The 13,000-nt window shown below is 33.1% G+C and overlaps 1 protein-coding gene across 4 annotated transcripts in view; it reads right to left on the reverse strand.

Moving 5' to 3' along the window:
- Nucleotides 1-13,000, reverse strand: part of SKAP2 (src kinase associated phosphoprotein 2) — a 158,002-nt gene that overhangs the window by 67,411 nt on the left and 77,591 nt on the right. For all 4 annotated transcript variants that reach the window (XR_002780786.1, XM_023531503.1, XM_023531505.1 and 1 more), the window contains exon 4: nucleotides 21-98. The gene's annotated coding sequence lies outside the window, so the exon portion shown is untranslated. The remainder of the gene's footprint in view (nucleotides 1-20; nucleotides 99-13,000) is intronic.

Consider the following 13,000-nt stretch of genomic DNA (forward strand, 5'->3'; position numbering starts at 1 on the left):
ATTAGAATCTTACAGTTTACCTTTTCTGCGTTTTTCAAGATAGCCAGCCTTTAAAACAAAAGTAAGGTCCTGTGCTGCAATTGGAGGGAACTGGTTTCCTGTGGGAAGAAGAGGGGGAAAAAAAACAGTCAGTCAGTAATCCATTTCAGAAAAACCAAGTACCAGATCTTATTAGATTCGCTGTACTTTTAATTACCCTAACTAATTAAGTCTAAGTCCATAAGCTTTGTTTCAGATCCATTCTATAGACTAGTCCCTCTCCTTCTGTAAACCACATCAGGGGAAAAAAAAAAAGTTCTATACTCCTTTCTTAATATGTTATGCTCCCAAAAATACAATAATAGTATGTAACCGAATGATCACTAAAGGGCAATACTTTTGAATCTATAGTGTAGGGAAAGGACTAGGAAACTATTATAAATAAATGAAATAAATCCCTGAAATAGTAGTTAGGAATTTCAAACAAATCATAGAAGCATCTTTACATTTATGCTGGATTAACTCTTCAAGAATTTTGTTGTGTATTGACTCTTACCTGCATGTCCCTATTCCTATCAAGTAAAGCATAAAATGATTTTTCCTCAAAAACAAAATTTTCCCCAAAACAAATGCTAAAATTTGCTTCTCTTTATTTACAACAAATATTCTCTTCCTGCTTGTACTCACAGAGACATTTAATTTTCTAAACATTTTTTTGCTATTTGCTATCTAGGAGTTGTTTAATGTACATGTAATTTTTAAAAATAAAAAAACAAAAGTTTATTAATAGGTACTTGGATACGTTCAATTTTAAGTTCTTAGAAGAACCATTTTATTTGTATAGCATCATAAACATGAAAACATTTAATATTTTTGATGGTGGCAATTGAAAATTTATAACACCATATAAAAAGTAGTAATTTCTCTTTAAAAAACATGAATTCTTACATCATTTAGACCTCATACCACTACCAACAATGATCAGTAGCATGTCACCATTTAAGAAGATTCACACTGACCCAAAGAATTAAGACTATACAAATGTAGGTATCAAGACACATGAAGAAAAGGAAGGTAAGGCTAATATAAACCTACTTGGCAGGAAACAAAAAAGAGCTGCCAAACATTTGCCAAACACCACAATTACATTATCTCACCATGAGAAACTATGCAACACGGCTAATTACACATCTTTCTAACAATTTCACAATTATATTATCAGCTTTGTTTCACTATCCAAGTTCACACCCTTGTCCCAAAAACAAGTTTAGCACTGAGCCTTAATCCTTTGGCACACAGTAGGCATTCAGTAAGTGTTAGCTTTTATTAATTGCTATAATTAAATATTATTATATTTTAGTATAATTTTAACTATTAGTTCAAATGAATGAATGCCAATGTAAATGTATGACTATTCGATGTTGCTTAGAGAATTTTAATCATAAAGATGAAAAAAAGCATGATTTGTTAATTGCACAAGTTAAGCATTGTAGTTATTTTAGAAGCAAAGATTTCTTTTTGGTTGATGGAGATATTATATCCCAACCAAGGAGAGAAAAAAAATTAAGGCATACTCTAGGGCAGGGGTCCTCAACCCCTGGGATGGGGACTGGTACCACCAGTCCATGGTCTGTTAAGAACTGGGCCACACAGCAAGAGATGAGCAGCAAGCAAGAGAGCGAAGCTTCATCTGTATTTGCAGCCGCTCCTAGCACTAACATCACCGCCTCGGTTCTGCCTCAGGTCATTAGGCATTAGATTCTAATAGGAGCACAGGTCCCTGGTGCCAAAAAGGTTGGGGACTGTTGTTCTAGGGCATCTTAATCCTCCTGCAGATGATTACTACAAGAGCTTGTTTAAGTGGCCACAAGTTTTTGGTACCCTCAGGAAATAAGGATATACTGACAAAGATTCTTTTCTTTTTACAATATGAGCTGTACTGCTTATATAATAGTCCTATTTTTCTAAAGCAGCTCAAAATACTAGACATTAAAACTAACACCCTACAAGAGCAGGCAAGGAATGGGCCTTCTTCCAAATTACAATTTGGGAATCTGAAACATGCAAAATGGCAACGAGGTCACAGTGAATGGAAATAAACAATTATCAAGTGCCTACAATATTTCTAGCAATTCAGTGGAAAAAAGGCAGTAGTGGAATCCAAATTTTCTTACAGTTAGGTTGGTATTTTACTCACAAGACCACTGTTTTTAAAGGATTACTCAAGAGTTCTAGAATGTGTCTTGAAACTTTTGCCTTAAAAACAAATTGTGTATATAATGGATGTAGTCCACCAGCAAGCTAAAGGAATAGATTTTAGAATCTGAAAAATGGAGAAGAGCTCCAAAGTATGAAAACAAAAAACAAATTATCTAAAAACTAAGGTATTACCGAACCTTGGCAATTTTATTAAACTATTGTTTAAACCTTTTCCCTTTTACTTAGGATTAAAAACACTGGAATACCTAAATACTTGTAATGTATTTAAGAAATAAGTTTTATTGTTAAAAAAAGTTTTAACCATTAAAAATTATTTAAAATAAAAAATAATTATTTGAATTTCAGAGAAAAATATGAACTTCCTTTGGCAGGAAGAATCATTTTTAGATGTTAGGTAGGTTGGATATAAAACTAGTCTTGGTATCAATAAGGTAAACAGTTGCATTCCTGTATGCAGAATAGGAAAAGGTGGAAAAATAGAGTTGAGAGAAAAGAGAAATCCAATCATCCCTTTCTTTTTTGTACCTCTTTTCTCAAAATAATCTAAATTAACAGACTTTAATTCACAATTTTGTTCAGCACAGTTGCATCTCGGTGTCTTGATGCACTATTTCTGAGCCTTCTCCAACAACACTGACATGTCTCCTAATCTACACACACACGCACACGCACACACGCATGCCCACACACACGTGCGCACACTCTATCCCAGTCTCACACCTCTTGAAATGTATTTATTTTTCTAACACATAGAGAGAGGCATCGATTCCAAAGTGCGACTTAAATTTTTTTTTTTTTAATCTATAGAGGTTCTAACTACTCAGTGCTGGACTTAACTTTTTATTCAGTTTCCTTTTTTCTATATATTTGGCTCTTCCTATGGGGCTATGAATAGGTAGGTGTCAAGGGATGTGATTCACAGACTTTTTCAAAAGAGACACCTGTTTTTCCCCATCTTTTTTATTTTTTGATATGCAGCTTTGATGACCAATTTAAATGTTAAGATTTCTAAGGACTCTAAAGCCTCATTTTTCCTATATTGTCATTAATAAATTATTATAATATTGTGAGTCTCACTGCATTAATATAGTCATGGTTTTACGGTTGTTCAATCTAGACTTTGTACAAAATTCCTGTTAGGTTACTGAGTCTCACCTGTTACTAGCTTCCATTTACTCTTATTTTTACTGGCTTTTCCTTTTATTACTTGGTATTTACATAGTTTTCTATATAAAAGCTAAAGTTTCAATTAGTATAATTTTGCCATCTACACAACTGAAGATTATATTTCCCTAAATGTTAGAAAAGGAGATATATAAAAAAGATTGTTTCTGCTCATAAGAATTTTCACTCTGAGCCAGGATCTTGGTCTAGTCAGTCAAATATTCTGTCACCACATAATATGACTGTTTTCTGTGAACTACAAAAAGTTAAGGGTAAGTCTCTCAACAATATCTTTTTTTTTCTCTCAACTCATATGAATAAAACACCCATAAGTTTATCTAGATCTTTTTAAATTCTTCATTTTCACCTGAGAGTTGCGCTACTGAGTTCCATAAATTGGCCGCCTCTAGAGAGAGATAGTGCTTCCTTTTATCTCTTCCAAACTTAAATGTGATAAACTTTATTAAATGACTGTTCATTATAGCATTCCTGAATTTGAGAAATGAACCACTCCTTTTTGTTACAGTATCCACTCATTTAATGATTGCTTTATATTTAAAACACGCATAAGGCTTCAATTTTCCAAGAATACTAACCGTTTTAGTTTCTCATTTCATGCTAGCAATACCCTCTTCTACCGCCTTCTATCATCTCAGTGCTCATTTTATTTCTAGGTTAACTTCTCAGTTTAAGATGTGGTCATCAGAATTGAAGTTTATTTTTAAATGTCACTATTTCGTGCATTATAATTTTGCATAAAAGTAGAAAAATGCTCTGTTTCCTATATCTTTCCAGATGATGTCCAAGATTCTGTAGACATTTCTGGCTGAAGGGTACATTGGGAATTTAGCTTTAGAAAACAGTTCCCAGAGCTATTACTGGCTCAGAACTCATTTCATAAGTGCAATTTAATTACACTTTACTTCACATTTGCACACACAAACTTAGATGCCATCTTCCCTGTTTCTAGAGAATAGATACAAATAATAGATACAAAAACACAGAGTTGCTGATATTTTTTTTCTTATTATTCTAAAAGGTTTTACATGCAAAAAATTCACTAGTATTCTAAAAGGTTTTACATGTGAAAATTCACCAGTATACCTGCAAAACAAAACATAAAGACTATGTCCTAACAAGAAAGATAAAGCTAAACTTAACTTGAATATAAATATTAAATGAAATGGTTTCGTGGTACAGCAGAGACCTAGAAGCTTAGTTTTTCATTAATACTGACTTCAAGATGCATGATATAGGTTAAAGAGGTCTGTAATGAATCCCCAGTTCTACAAATTCGTGACCTTCAGCAGGTCACTAAACCTCTTTGGGTATCAGTTTCCTCATCCAAAACATGAAAAAATTAGATTAGGTCGACTCTAAGGCCCTCTCAACTCTAGGATTCCTTTAAATATAAATGCACTAATACTTTTTCTCATATTTTCAGTAACAAATGGCCAAGTCCAAGATGGACTGAATATTTACAACACATTTTTTTTTTTAGAATAACTGATAACTTCCTTCAGATTTTTAATTTTATAAGGAATAACTTAATGTACTATAAAAGAGTGATACCTCATGGTATTAAGAAGTGGTCATCAGAATTGAAGTTTATTATTAAGTATCAATATTTCATGCATTATAATTTTGTATAAAAATAGAAAAACTGTATGTTCCCAATGTACCCTTAATATTAACATTCAAAAACAATTTTAGAACTGTTTATGTCATTTCAAAAGTTTGATTCCTAGCTAGATTCTTGGCCTGGAATATCTATGAAAAAAAACAAATATATAAATTAAACATTTTCATATTCTAATAATTCTCCCCTCTATACAGAATATTTGGAATTTCAAGTCCTTTTATCGATTTTTTAGTGGCATAAAGAAAATTATTACGTATTTAATGGACATATGAAATAATAACCTTTAAGAAAATAACCAGTACAGAAAGCAAAAGATTACTAATTATGTTACGTTAGTATAGTCCTTCCACAGAGCTTATTTTCTCACTTACCTTTACTGTCATCAGAAAAATTAACCAGTGAAGATACTTACTAGTACTGGAGATCTCTAAGACTATCAGGCTATTTCCTTTGAAAGAAAAAAGAGGCTTATACCACGCTTAGACACAAAGATGGTCAACCTCTAATTACTAGAACCATAGAATCCCCAGGGGGTTAAGCCTTGGGGACAAGGCTTTAAAGACTGATATAGTGGCCCATGTGATGACACTGAGGGTAAAAGCAGAGGCTACAGCTTGCAGGTTTGCCATCTGTTAGTCTCCCCCACCCCACCTCTATAAAGTGGCAAGACACTCTGAAAGCCACCAAGCAAAAACTGAATAATCATTAAGACAACTCAAGTTTGCCTTTATTAACTCTACTTCTTGAAATGGAAATTCCAATAGCCTCATGGGAGTTCCACTAGGTCTTTAAAAGGTCTCTCTGAAACCAAAGAAGACAATAGCTATTAATATTATAACTATATACATGCAGGAATTATTTCATGAAAAGATATGTTAAGGATCTGTTCACAGTCCAGTCAAAAGCTCTATTTTATATCAAAAAATATATAATACATATAATTGTGGCTGCTACTAATTTTCATGGAAGTCTACCAAAATATGTAAAATTCAAATAGTAATAGAATGATTAAGAGAATAATTAAGAATCAGAATTAAGCCAAATCTGAAATCAAGTGTGTTCCTCAATAGTCCAAAAGCCATAGATCAAAAGTATGTGAGTTATGTTATCCATACAGTTGTATTTTCCTTCACATTCACTTAAAACTGTTCCTTTTACTTTAGAGTATGCTTAAGTGTATGACCAGAATGTGAATTACCTAATTACATATCTGAAGACTGCTTTTCAGATAAAATTTTAATATAAGACTGCTGACCCTAGCTCATAAATTTAGGTATACAAAAATAAAAACTTCTTTAAGATTTCTGATTCTTTGCTCTAATGATAGACCACAAGGTATGACATTTTTATAATGCATTAAAATTATTCCTTATAGAATTAAAAAATGCTTTTTATCTATAAGTTCCAGAGTTACTGATTTGCAGAAACCTCTGCAGACTCCCTCAGTCATTTACAGGGATGGAAGTATATCGATATACTGAATCAGTCATTTGAAAAAAGGTTCGATATGAGAAATTTCACTCAGCACAAGACTACTGTTCATATAATCGGGGCACCCTCTACACTTTCATATTGTGATAAAGGCTATTGTTTGATAATAGATCATTAGATCTCACAGAAAGAACTTAAACTTTATCTCCTATATAGAATAACTTCTCAGTTACTTTGTATCTGCCCATATTTTTTTAAGTAGCTGAAAACAACACAAAGTTATTATCTTCCAGTTCCGGAAGTCGAAAGTCCACTAGGCTAAAATCGAGATGTCATCAGTGCTGTGTTCTTCCTAGAGGCTCTAGAGGAGAGTCTATTTCCTTGCCTGTCCAGTTCCCAGAGGCTGACCTATTTCATTGGCCACTGGCTCCCTTCCATCTTCGAAGCCAGAGATGGCCAGTTGAGTCTTTCTCACAACGGCCTCACTCTTGTTTCGATTCTTCTGCCTCCTTCTTCCCCATTTAAGGATTCTTGTATGTACACTGGGCCCACATGAATAATCTCCTTATTTTAAGGTCAGCTGATTATAAACCTTATTCCATCTGCAATCTTAATTCCCCCTTTCCATGTAACAACATATTCACAGGTCCCAAGGATTAGGATTTGAACTTTTGGGGGGACTATTATTGTGCCTACTGCATCCCCCCATTATACATAACAGTTGTGTGTGTGTGTGTGTATCTGCCTATATCTTAATCGTCTTCTTTGTAGCAAGAAAAAAAATTAAATTCATAAAAACAACAGTCTTTTTTAAAAGTCTATGATACACAAACACTTTGAGAAAATGAGATACAAGCCTAAAATGGAATATGCTTTTTTTAAGTTAAAATATGTCTAAATATATCAAAATTGTCACAGATACTCTAAACAATACAAAATTAGATACAAATATGAACTGGGTTTTAATTTAATTTAATTTCCTCAATCTGATTTTGCATCTGAGAATTGTGGTAAAAAACCTGGGTTTTGGATTCAAATTGCAGCTTGATCACTAGTTCTGTGACTCAGACAAGTGACTTGATTTCATTAACTTTAGTTTTCAAATCCTTGGAAGTAGATAATACAAGGGCACACTATGGAGAATTATTATGAAGATATAATAGGACAGCACTTAAGATAACTCTAAGAAATATTAGTGCTTTTAGTCCATTGTTCCACATACAAGAAAAGAAGAAAGTTGAAAAGATAAACCACTACAATAAAATTTGAAAGTCAAATATTTTTTAACAATACAAATTCCTTTCCAGCTACAGATATTTGGGAAAAAAAAAATCTGATGCATGAAAAATATTTTATGGCATTGTACACAGTAAAGATTAGTATAAATGAAAAGGAACACTTAATTCATTTATTAAGTAAACATTTACTAGTATATTATGTTCCAGGCCCTTCTCTAAATACTACCTAAATAGGCAACTAGAAAAAGTAAACTCGACTTCATTGAAAATTTGTTGAAAGGGTTTAAAAGAAAAGTCAAATAATTTATGTATAAAATTTAAAGAATAATCAATAATTGGTTTTACTCGAGTACTTCTTTATCTATCAAACATAACCTTTTCCATATTGCCGGACTGTAAGTTTTAAGCATCTCTTTTAAAAAGCATCATCAAATATAAATAACAAATACACATAAACAAATATCAGCATGGTTCTTGAGGTAATAATAACTGTGACAGCTAACATTTATTAAGCCTTTACCATGAGTTAAACATGATACAGTCATCATCTCACTCCATTTTCATACAGCCACAAGAAATAACCATTATTAGCTCCCTGTTACTAATGGGAAATCAAGGTCACATACAATGAGTGGTGGAGACAGGACCCAAGGTCCGTCCAACAAAGCGCATTCTCTGAAATGCTATGTCACACTGTTGATGGAATAAGTGAATGCCATCTGTAGACACTGTATTAAGACAACGTCACAGAATTGCGGCTCTACGGCATTAAAGTAATCACGATTATTTAAAATTAATTCTTTTACAGCAGAAGACATATTTAAAAATATTATACATTTAAAATTCCATAATGTTTGTTTTATTTTCTACAAGATTTTGGAGAAGTTCATTTTGCTTCCTAAAAATGTCTTTTTAAGACTTCCATTTTGGTTTACAAACACACAAACATGAGGCAAATTAGTAATGGGAAAACTGATATTTATGGAAGGAAAAAGAGGCTCTTTGTGTATGCAGATTCCTCTAGCAAACTGCATGAAAATAAGAAATGAATATAACTTAGACTGCATTCTTTTAGCTCCTTTTAATTCAAGTATGTTTCATTTTCATAGGCCACATGGCAAGTTTTTATTTTTTGTCTTTTGCAACTTAACTATTTTATGTTGTGGGTTTTAAGCTATAGATTTGTACAATTACTTTTAGAATATGATTAACATTTTTCTAGCTTGTAATATTCTTTAAGTTCATTTTTATTCACTTATTTTTCCTGCTCTGTGTACAGTTTAGAGCCATTAAAAAGATCATATCTGAAGTATCTGAAATAGCAATATAAAGTTAGAAGTCTTCTATATTGAATAATAAAGTATATGTTTTTGGTTTTGCCTTGAAGAAAGAGAACAGGTATATAAACAATTGTCATTCTATTCTTATCTCCCCAGATAATCTTATTATTGAGGGTTGATTAATATTAAGTGAAAAAAACTTAGTATAAAAACTATCAAATGTGAAAATATTTTATGACTAACTTAAGTTAATAAAAAATAAATATTTCTGAATAAAGACTCTACTTATGGTCTTACTCTGATTATTTGATTACTAAATTGGGTTGGATTACTAAAGCAAATACATTCTCAAACATTCTTCATGCTTTAGTATTTGTTATCTGTTTCTGTTTAAAACAACTCCCTATTTTTTATTTAAATCAAAATGCCTTTGGCATTTCCCCTCTTCTGCCATTCAAAGTGTTTTAAGGATTCTCTCTCCCTCTCTCCCTCTCTCCCTCTCGCTCTCTCGCTCTCGCTCTTTCTCTCTCTGATACAATTTATCTTTCTATCTGAAATAGGTCTCTTATTTCAATACAGGTTTAAAATGAATACATTCTTATCTATTACTATGATTGTTAATTTAGTGATATGCTGCTTCATGCCCCCCCCCATCCAAAAGCATTTTAGGCATTAGTACAGATACAATGGATAAGAAAATTAAAAGCAAATAAGAGAAAAGTGTGTGTGTATATGGAAAGAGAAAACAAACATCTGTGTAGAAAAATATTAATGTCAAGGGAATTTGAGTGAAGGGTAAAATGGGAATTCCTTGTACTATTTTTGCAACTTTTCTATAAATGACATTATTTGAAATTAAAAAATAAAATAAAAATTAAAATTAAAAATGTAAGTAAAATCAAGGCAAAACTAGGATTCAAGGCAGAACACACAAGTTAGAACTACAAAGTCATTTACACTTTGCAAGAGTGGGCCAAAAATTCAGTTATAAGCTTTATAACAACCAACATGAAGCAAGAAATAATAAATTATGTGATTCATTGCCCATAAGATAAATACAGATCATTGCTCAGGGAGGAACATACAACTATTCCTGGTTCCTGGTACTGAAATGAGAAAGAAATTTCTCCCATGTGTTTTCAATGTCTGCAATAACATTTTTACAGTAAGTAAAGTAAAAGTTTATAGGGCTGTTTTGTATAACATCACTCATATTGAGCGAACAGCATAATGGCAAAGCAAAATTTAGTAAAAGCAATTCTACAGAGTACAGAAGCAGGTAGCCCAAGTACTGTCCTTAACTCCCAAAACAACACTGTTAAACTCAAGGATAAGACCATAGAGCACCTATAGGAACAGACGTCCTGCATTTTTCAGACAATCCTTCCAAAATACAATTTGTCTTGATCAAACTTTTGGTAAATATTAAATCCCAAGCAGAAGAAGGATCCCTGCAAGTCACTAACACAGCTCTTTTATGTCACTGCTTAAGAGCCAAGCCCGGTAACGAGCAGCAAGATGCGGGTAACGCGGATATACCCTTATTTCTAAATTTACATATATATTTATAAAGTATAATAGCTTTGCAGAGACGTATGCCTGGACAAAGACCACCCTAACACAAACACAAACACAAATCAGCATTTCCCATAAAGTTCTAACTGTGCCAGAATAATTCTAGCTTGCATAAGGTTCAAACATATGCCTACTTCACATAAACACCCACAGAACATGTTACTGAGAACGATAAAATGCCCGTGTCTACTCTTTATTATGAACTGGTAATAATATGTGCACTTGCATAACTGGAAGAATTAGAAAGTATCATTACCTATGTAACCTAGTAAATTACTAGAGAATACATAGGAAAATTTCAATATTAATGCATAGATATTTTTGCATTATATTTTTCCCCCAGTACCTGAAAATGAAAGCATACCACATGTTTAACCCTCTGATCCTTAGCGTCAGAGGGGAATGACCGTCAACAGCCATATGTGAGACTGGCCAGGGAGAGCAACATTCATACGGTACCTACAATCTCAGGCTAAAATAATATGTTCACAAATTTGTCTTTTTTACTAAAAGTTGAGCAAAGGATCATAAGACAGCAATTCACAAACTTAAATGTGCATTAAATCACCAAGTGTACTTATTTAAAATGCAGAAGTACAATTTTGAAGTAAACTATATTGCTTTAGTAGAATATTTTTAAAATCTCATTTAATACTTGTTTATAGGGTTTATAAAATATGCACTAAGATAATGTTTAATACAAAATCGAAAGAACATCAGTAAGCTGATAAAATACGGTTCTGCAATCACCAGAGCACTGAAAACAGAAGGGAATGCCAGAAATATAAATGGTCGTGAGGATGATGACTGTATTTACCAGAGTATCTAATTTTTGAGACATTAATATAATTTTATGAAAATTTAATACATCTTTCACTGGAGCTGGTGCGGTCCCCCTCTGATGAAGAATAGAGGAAGAGGAAACTAATGAGACAACAGTGAGAAGCCAGATAGCAAGAATGGGCTATTCAGGAGTCTCCAACCCCCAGGCCAGGAACTGGTGCCATCCATGGCCTGTTAAGAACTGGGCTGCACAATAGGAGGTGAGCAGAGGGAGAGGAAATGAAGCTTCATCCGTATTTGCAGCCGCTCCCCAGCGCTGGCATCACCGCCTCAGCTCCGCCTCAGATCATCAGGCATTAGAGTCTCATAGGAACACCGACCGGTCCCTGGTGTCAAAAAGGTTAGGGACTGCGGGGCTGTATCACAAGCGAGGAACAAAGCGGTCATCCTTATATTTCTTTCCCACTTTAATACCTACTTTCACAATTAATCACCCTCCAATTCAGTTCTAAACTTTATAACCACCAACATAAAGTAAGAAACAAGACAAAAAAGGAAAAAAAGAAATTGGGACTGAATGTAGTGTACAAAACGTGCCCATTTTTGGCCATGAGATTTTAGCATGTTGTTCGAAAGTTAGTATCCATGATATAAAAGATCAACTGCCAAATACAGAAACTAATATTTACTATGAGTTAGACATCATAAGGCAATCTAGTAATCTGCTTACCGTGGACAACCCCAGCCCTGGGTTTACAGAGCTGACACGGCCCAATCACCCACGCTCTCCTTTTCTCCCAATTAAGGAATGCCATTACCAGAACAATTTCACCACTAAAGTTTATGATTCAAATTAAAAATGTCAAAATTAAAACTTCAAAAATCGAGTTCAGAGACTATTAAATAGAATAAACTGTTTCTTACCTACATGCAACAAATGATGTAATTTCACGTAAACAAACAGTGCCATTCAGCCCCTGTGAACATCGCACTACAAGGCGAGGCAAACTGCGGCCTCTCATCGCCGTGTAAGGGGCTGGCAAACACCTCACGGGAGTTTAAGGCAGTAAAACAGTCTGAACTCTGACTCTGTAGTTTGCTCATAAATATCTGAAATATACACTGATCTCTTAAAAACATGGAAAAGACAAAATCCAAAAGATATAAGTGTGTGTTACTCAAAGTCCATATGAATAAATGAGATAACACAACTTGTTCAAAATCAATCCAAAGATGGTAAGCTCTTATGATAAGATACTCCATTACATGCTTTCCTACAAATCCAGCCTGGAATTAGATAATGTATGAACTGATCATGATGTATTTTCTCGCTGAAATTTTATTTTACATATTTAATGTTATATCAATCCCCCTAATGAGATAATAGTTATTAATTAAATCAATTAATTCAATTAAGTTCCTTTCATCTGGATAGCCTCAAGTCTCATGTAAGACCCAAAGTTCTAATGTACTTTTTTAAAATATCAAAATACATTAAATTCCTCAGAAGATGAAAAATTATGGAAATTTAGCAACTGATCCAATAATTTCTTACCAACCAAAGAAATTGGATATGATATTACAATTCCATACATGAATAAAAATTAGTGCAATCATTAATTTGTCAAATGATGACTTTTTCAAGGGGTGGATGGAAAAATATTTTCATGGATATCACAATACAAAAT

Source organism: Pteropus vampyrus, unplaced genomic scaffold (genome assembly GCF_000151845.1).
Source record: "Pteropus vampyrus isolate Shadow unplaced genomic scaffold, Pvam_2.0 Scaffold69, whole genome shotgun sequence".
Classification (NCBI taxonomy): Eukaryota; Metazoa; Chordata; class Mammalia; order Chiroptera; family Pteropodidae; genus Pteropus; species Pteropus vampyrus.